Source organism: Myotis davidii, unplaced genomic scaffold (assembly GCF_000327345.1).
Source record: "Myotis davidii unplaced genomic scaffold, ASM32734v1 scaffold655, whole genome shotgun sequence".
In the NCBI taxonomy this organism is placed as follows: domain Eukaryota; kingdom Metazoa; phylum Chordata; class Mammalia; order Chiroptera; family Vespertilionidae; genus Myotis; species Myotis davidii.
This window is the reverse complement of record NW_006287547.1, coordinates 2956118-2964178: the sequence shown is the minus strand read 5'-3', so window position 1 is coordinate 2964178 and position 8061 is coordinate 2956118. Positions and strand designations below refer to the sequence as shown.

General features: G+C 41.1%; 1 pseudogene; it reads right to left on the bottom strand.

Annotated features, from left to right (window-relative positions):
* Positions 1-640: 640 nt before the first annotated feature.
* Positions 641-4066, bottom strand: LOC102769292 (annotated as a pseudogene).
* Between the last annotated feature and the right edge of the window lie 3995 nt (positions 4067-8061).

Here is an 8061-nt window from a genome sequence, read left to right as displayed (position 1 = left end):
GAGTCACCGTCAATTTACCTCTCCATTTGTCAGCCACAATCATGAACCCACAGAGTAAAATGGTTTTCTGAAAAAGTCAGATTTTCCCCTTGCTCACAGAAATGATCAAAGCCAAATAAATAACACTCATGTCAGACTCCAGACAGAACTTGCTTCACAGCTCACCCTGAACTCATGCTTCACATTGTCTCCAGTGCCTAAGTGGTCTAAGACTTCCTCATTATTGTAACAGGCACAGAGTAAAGAATTTTAACATTACGTGTCTTCTGAATGACTATAATTTGCCCACAAATATTTTTAATTCTTTCCTAATCCTTGAAGTAGGAAGTAGTTGAGTGAGAACTACAATGGGATGTGAGAGAAACATAACAAAACATAATTTACAGGTAGCAAAACAAAAGATCCACAGATATTGAGTGATGTATGCAATATTGGAGAGTATGAAATTTGAACTCAAAGCTGTCAACACCCAGCTTTGTGATTACTTCCTTGAAAATTATGCTTCTCACCAACCAACATCCTACTAGGATCCTAAATTCAGTCTTGCCAGGATGTCTGAATAGACTGAACCATCTATATCCATTCAGAAGTTTAAGTGTGGGTGTTTTGCTGTGAGCCTATTAACCCTGAAATGATTCATCTACTCTCTATCAAATGTAGTACCGATTTCTGTCGTTTCCAGCTTTAATCCATCACTACTGTCATCCAAAGCATTTTTTAAAGCACACTCACTTCGAGCACAAGTTGAGGAGAGTTTCACTAACCAATATAAGCTTTTATCTAGTATTTTAGATAATCTTGCAAATATAGACCAGAAAACCATTTAGTTGTAAGGAGAGATAGATTCTAATCTTAATTCCATCAAGATTAAGGCAAAAAAGCTAGCTATTTTGATCTGTCAATGAGCTATTTTGCTTGAAAATTCTACAGGATTAAGCTGTCTCACTAGAAGGCCAGAGTAGATGAATGAACTTCCTGAGAACTTTTTTAGGTGATGTAGACTCGACTAAAATTTCACCATTATCAGCAAACTGCATGTAAAAAAAAAAAAAAATCTATGTGACCATGTGACATGTGATTTATTTTCTCTTTTCCAAAAGCACACCAAATACAGAGAGATAAGTGTCCCTACATTTTTTTTCCAGACACTATAGAGGTGTCACTCAAGATAACGACCTGACCTCCCTAATGTCCACATGCCAATCAGGATCATGTGCTCTCCCAGCAGCTATCAATGTGAGAAAACCCACTCCGCTGCTTTCACTTAACACACTAGATTAGAGATATTCAACACATAAACTATTAAAATTATGCTCACACCAATATTATATTTTGGGGGGAATCTGACAAAAAATAGGTATAGTTTTGGTTCATTCACACTGGACAAGTATTGTTGTGTTGTGTTGACTATTGTCATTTTTTTATTTGACAATCTAAGGGGGAAAGAGGTCAATGCCCCTGACTAAATAGTTTAGGTATTGCTTGTTTTAAAAATTCCTGCAGTACACCAGGAATTCTCTCTCCTTCTCACTAGGGCTGTCTAGGGAGCTCTTACTCTCCTTGGAAGCCATATGTACCATAGGTCCACCACCCTATTACTGTAGTCAAATTCATTGTCATATCAGAAAATTAGTTTGACAAAGTGGTCATTGAGGGCAATGCCAACCACAGCACTAAAGGTAGAGGAGTGGGTGTCACTGTTAAAGTCACAGGAGACAGCTTGATGCTCAGTATAGCTCAGGAAGCTGCCTGACGCCTGCTTCACCACCTTCTTGATGTCATTATATTTTGCAGCTTTCTCTAGGCGGCAGGTCAGGTCCACAACTGAAATGTTGGGGGTGGAGGCATGCAAGGCCATGCCAGTGGACTTCCCATTCAGCTCAGGGCTGACCTTGCCCACAGCCTTGGCAGTGCCAGTATATGCATGGACAATGTTCTGGGCATACCCTCAGCCATCAAGCCACAGCTTACCAGAGGGGCAGGCCATCCATGGTCTTCTGGGTGGCAATGACAGCATGCACTGTGGTCATGAGTCCCTTCACATTGCCAAAGTTGTCATGGATGACCTTGGCCACGGGGGCCAAGCAGTTGGTGGTGCAGAAGGCATTGCTGACAATCTTGAGGGAGTTGTCAAATGTGTCACTAACCGGAAACTTTCATTCTAAAATATCAATGCGTGGGTCCCCTTCTAGATATTCTGATAGAATTGATCATGATGGAGTCCAAGCAATTTTGTTTTGTTTTAGGTTTCCCTAGGTAATTCTAATGTGTAGCCAGGGTTGAGAACCACTGATGTACATTTAATAGGATGTCAATGGTTCTCAAATTTTAGCATACATCAAAATCACAAGAATTACCCAGAGCTTCTGGTTCTCTATGTGTGGGTGGGATCTCAGAATCTGCATTTCTAATAAGTTTTCAGGTGATACTAATGCTGCTGGGGTGACACTTTAAAAACCACTACTTTATGGAAAGAGGAGTATGGCGAACCTAGCTAGATGTTCACTACACCTGTTCTCTTTTCCTGGATACACAGCTAAAGTACATTTCCCAGCTTCCTTTGCATCTAGATGGCACAAGGCTATCTTACCAATGTCATATGAGTGGAAGTGATTTGTCAATTTGGGTTTAAGAGACTTGAGAGCAAGTGTGCCTTTTCTATTCTGTCTCTCTGTTTCTGTGTCTGCTGGTTAGAGTATCCAGTCTCTGAAGCCCTATAAGATGGTGAAAACACATAGTCTCTAAATGATTGCATAGAACACACCAACCCCATTCCAAAAGACCAAAATAGACTATGATGTGAGTAAGTAATAAGCTCCTACGTTTCTTATATGCCACTAAGAATCAAGGATTGTGTTTTGTTTTGTTTTTCAGCAGTTAGCCTGTCCAGATAAAATACTACACTTAAATTGTGACCTTGTAGGCACGCCATGTGACATCTCTAAGCCTCGGTTTCATCATCTAAAAATGGGAAATTGGCTAAAATGAGCTCCAAGATCTCTTCCATGTCCAATATTTTATGGTTCTATGATAATATGAGTAAGTCCTAAGTTGGGTAAAACAATGCTAAATACGAAGAGAAAGAAGATGCTCTGTTTTATTCAGCATTGTTTAGAGCAAGGCTGGATACAGAAGAGCACAGCCCTGATCCTTACAACTAAAGGTGAAAATACGAAGAGAAAGAAGATGCTCTGTTTTATTCAGCATTCAGCATTGTTTACAGCAAGGCTGGATACAGAAGAGCACAGCCCTGGTCCTTACACCTAAAGGTGAGTCTGGGGAAACAAAATTAAAGTACGTGATGCCACAGTGAACAAAACAAGACAGAATCTAAGTCTACTTTCTGCCTGAAGTCAGGACTGATAAGAGCAGATTCCACTAAATCCCTGACATGCCCTAATGACAACTCAATTCCTCCGGAAATAGAAGAAAACAGTGGTTGGCGAACTGCAGCCCCTTGAGTGTGGCTCTTCCACAAAATACCATGTGCGGGCGCGCACGCACAGTGCGATTGAAACTTCGAGGCCACACTCAAGGGGCCAAAGAGCCGCATGTGGCTCGAGAGCCGCAGTTTGCCGACAACCAGAATAAACAATGGAAGCATTAAACCATTGGACTTAAAACTGACCAACAAATATGAAACACGTAATGAGAGCTACTCTGGACTTGCTTCCAAGTGATAAGAAGCAGTTCAGGAAGTAAGTGTAATTTTGGGAGAAAGTAATCAAGTTCAAAATAAAGGGGGAAAATGGTGAGTGTAGAACCAGTGTCCTTATTCACTGAATCCTGAGTTTTTAAGTTAGCCCCATTTTTTATGAGAAAAATTTCCATTGGCTGACCGCAATAAGGTTTCCCAGACTTTTAAATGAATGCAATCACAGAAGTTCCTGCATATTTTTAAAGGAATTGGTAGATAGTTGATAGAGGGAATGATAGGTTATATGATATGATGTCATATGATATACAAAAATGTTACTGTGCTTATATAAATATTCAAAAGTATTACCTATAACTAGGATAAATGCCATTTTAATAAATTTTCTTACCACATCCTTCTCCTTGCCATTTTAGCATCTATTTTGTCATTTAAACCAAAAAAAATGGCTGAATATACAAGTAAATTGCTTCTGGAAATACCTGACAGAGCAAAACTGAAATTGACTTTTGAGATGGAAAGTAATAGCTAATTTTTTTTTTCCTCAGAGCTATAGATCCTGTGGGAAAGTTAATCAGAATGGCAAAGAACAGTGATCATGGATAATTTACTGAAGCATTTCACAGCTTAGGCTGACAGCGCAGTATGAGAAAAGCAATTGATTTTAGTCTAACATACAAACACAAAAAGATAAAGAATTTTAGAATATATTTTTATCTAAAGAAAAAAAATTAAATATTCTCAGCAAACATTTGCTGAGTAGCTAGCTCTTGCCTTTAGCTTTTTCACACTCTTCCAGGACAGATAGGGTTGATTTAATGAACTACCCCGGCTGTCATCATTGCTTGTGGGGGTAACTGGAATATGCACATGCCTCCCACCATGCTCCCTTCAGATTTATTCACCACCCTGTAACAGGAGTAATTTTCTAAAACATGTCACTCATCTGTTGAAAAGCTTTCAGTCGTTTTCCTGAGAACAGTGTCTGAAAGGCTTTACATGGCAGATAAAACCCTTCAACGTCTGGCCCTTTTGACCCAATCCCCCCTTTTTTCCACTGTGTGGCATATTGTATCTACTTCTTTCTGTTCCCAAACATGTTGTTTGTCAGTCCAGCCCTTCAGAGAAGCAGGTCCAAGAAGGGAGTAGATGCACAAGAGATTTATTGGGACAAGTGCCTACGAAGGACATGGCTGAGGAAGGAGGTGCAAGCAGGGAGACTGCAGACTACAGCACCGGTCTATGAAAGGATAGGGAGAGGATAAAGGAGGGTAGGAAGAATTTCAGACAGGGCAAATCTAAGAAAGCCTCAGCCAGTATGATGGGGAGTCCTCAAAGCAAAGTTGGCCATTACAGGAGTCTCACATCCCTCAGGGATGAGCCTGCACCTGTAGACCCACTGGGCTCAGTGGCTGGCTGGCATAAGCCCAGAGCATGTGTACAGCCAGCCTTGATGCAAACTCAGTTGTGACCCCTGGCTGGGTTAGCTCCATGGTGGGAGTGATAGGCCGTGGACTGAAGGGTTCCAGGTTCGATTCCTGTCAAGGGCATGTACCTCGGTTGCAGGCTCGATCCCCAGCCCCAGTTGGGGTGGGTGCAGGAGGCAACCAATCACTGTGTCTCTCCCACATCTATGTTTCTCTCTTGCACTCTCTCTCTCTTTCTCCCCCTGCCCTTGGGGTACTCTCTCTAAAAATCAATGGGAAAATATCCTTGGGTGAAGATTAATAAAACAAACAAAAAAAGAAGGAAGGAAGGAAGGAAAGGAGGAAGGGATGGAGGGAGGAAATGGGAGTAAGTAATCACCAAGACACTTAAAATATTAAGACTGAGTTGTGACTAGTGGTAGGCTCTCACAGAGTGTGACTTCCTATCTAGTCTTCTCTGACTTCCTTTAACAATGGCAGACACCAATATGGAATGAAAATAGGAAGGGGACAGGTCTGGAAATTTTTAAAACCTTAAATTCTGGAAAGTGAATTACAATTTTTTAAAATTTTTTAAAAAATCTTTATTGTTGAAAGTATTACATAGGTCCTCCCACCACCACCACCACATTAACCTCTTCCAGCCTGCTCCTGTCCCCCTCCCCCCCCAAAGCCAGGCCCTCACCACCCCATTGTCTGTGTCCACGGGTTATGCATTTATGCATACAAGTTCATTGGATGATCTCTTCCCACAGCACCCTCCCTTGTCTTCCCTCTGAGATTCACTAGTCTGTTCATGCTTGTGAGTTACAATTTTAGAGGCAATGTATTTGCATTTCTAAGAATTCAGGTCACAATAAGGGAAAGAAGTAAAGGGGGAAACTACCAATGAGAATGTGAGGGGTATCTAATAAACCTTTTTGTTTTTCCTTTACATAAGCATTCAGTAAATGAATGATTTTGGCCAGAGGAGTTTTTATTGCTTCCCATTCCCTCTGCTGAGAATGCCTTCATCAAAATAACCATCTACCATGAAATCATAATAGCTAGTGTCTAATCTTTTCAAAATTAGATTTATGGATCCTATCATGATCATTAGGGATATTACTTATCTAAGCAAAACAAGAAACAAATAGACCTCCCAGGCACATGTGACTCTGATAAAGTACAGAGCCTGTAATATCACAGTCGAGAAGCCATTACAAATACCAAGTTGCTTCCTGATTCACCGGTGTATACATCATAACAGGAATCCCTCTGATTTCACTCTTAAAATTAATCGCCATAGTCCCCAATCCCAGTCCACATCTGCCTCATTGTGAGGAAAAGAAATGCACTTGTGTCACTCTTATGGGTAGAAGATTCTAGAAATAAATACAGAGGTGAAGAAGCTCCAATCGCTCCATCGCTTTGCTATCATCCCTAGTTTCCCCTCTCCCGTTTCAAGCCCCTCCAGGCTATGCTTCCCCGCCTTCTTGCCTGGAAGGCAGACATTTCAAAGGAGACAGCCCCAGAAGCAAGTCAAAGCAAACTTAGGCATTAGAGATATTGATCATATCTGCATAATGAGAGAGACCCAAAGAAAAGCCTCCATCAGCCAGGAATTCTCTCACTGACATTTGTACTGAAGGCTGAAAATTCTACCCTCAAAATCTCCTTCTAAAGGAAGAAGGCATTATTGGGAACCAAAGTATTGGATGGCAATAGGACTCATCTGTGGCCACTTTCTCTTACCTCCAAACAAACTTCCCTAACACTATACTTCCCTCTTGAGATATGTTCACCTGGCTTCAGATAAGAAACAGAGTTTATCTGGAACACCAAGTGAGGGGAAGATGGTCATTACTATATCCATCTCCATTGGACAACAGAGCTTCCTGCCTGAGAAGTAGGTATCATTATCCCATTTACAGAGATGAAGAAAAAGAGCCAACAAGCCAATGTAGAAATACCTCCATCCCCACTCCCCCACCACCCCCAGTGTTAAATGCCTCACTCAAACACACCTTTGAGGGGTTGCATTTCATATCCAGCCAGTAAGTGCTGATTGCTCCACCTGTGAAGCTCACACTCGCTCTTTTCATGTAGCCAGTTCCTCCCCATCCTTTAGATCAGTGGTTCTCAACCTTCTGGCCATTTAAATACAGTTCCTCATGTTGTGACTCCAACCATAAGATTATTTTCGTTGCTACTTCATAACTGTAATGTTGCTACTGTTATGAATCATAATGTAAATATCTGATATGCAGGATGGTCGTAGGCAACCCCTGTGAAAGGGTCATTCGACCGCCAAGGGATCGCGACCCACAGGTTGAGAATCACTGCTTTAGATCTTAGCCGAACTGTCATTTTCTCAGAGAAGCCTTCACTTGTCATCCAATATAAGTTGGTCATCTTTATTTCCTCTCATAACACCTTATTCTTTTCTTTCATTGAAGTTTGTAAATATACTAGTATACTCACTCTTTTGTTTGCTTATATTCTGTCTGGTTCTTGGACTAGACTGTAAACAGCCTAAAAGTAGAAGTCATTCCTTAGCACCTAGCAAAATAGTCTTGTACATAATAAATGCTCAATAAATATTGCCGAAATAAACAATGGGTAGCGTTACGTTTGTAACCCAAATTCCATAATCATTACCGCTGTGCATACTGCCTCCCTATAAACATGAGGTTAAATTCCATTTGAAGCCTGAAGCCTCTCATTCAATAAGACTCCTTCCAGTGGAGCTGAAGGTGATTGCAAATTCTCTCAGCCCAGGAGATGGTTACATCTCTCTGAAATGTAAACACTTGCCTCAGGGTAGGTAAACCTCTCGGGATAGACTCTTACCATCGAATCACCCTTTAAATACCAAGTCTTGTCCTTTGACCCAGAACTCAGGTGTCTTTGCTCAGAAATTCCTAACCATATAAAAACATAAATATTTTCTTTACAGCCCCACCCTACCCTCTGGTCCTCCTCAAGCTGTCATCTCCC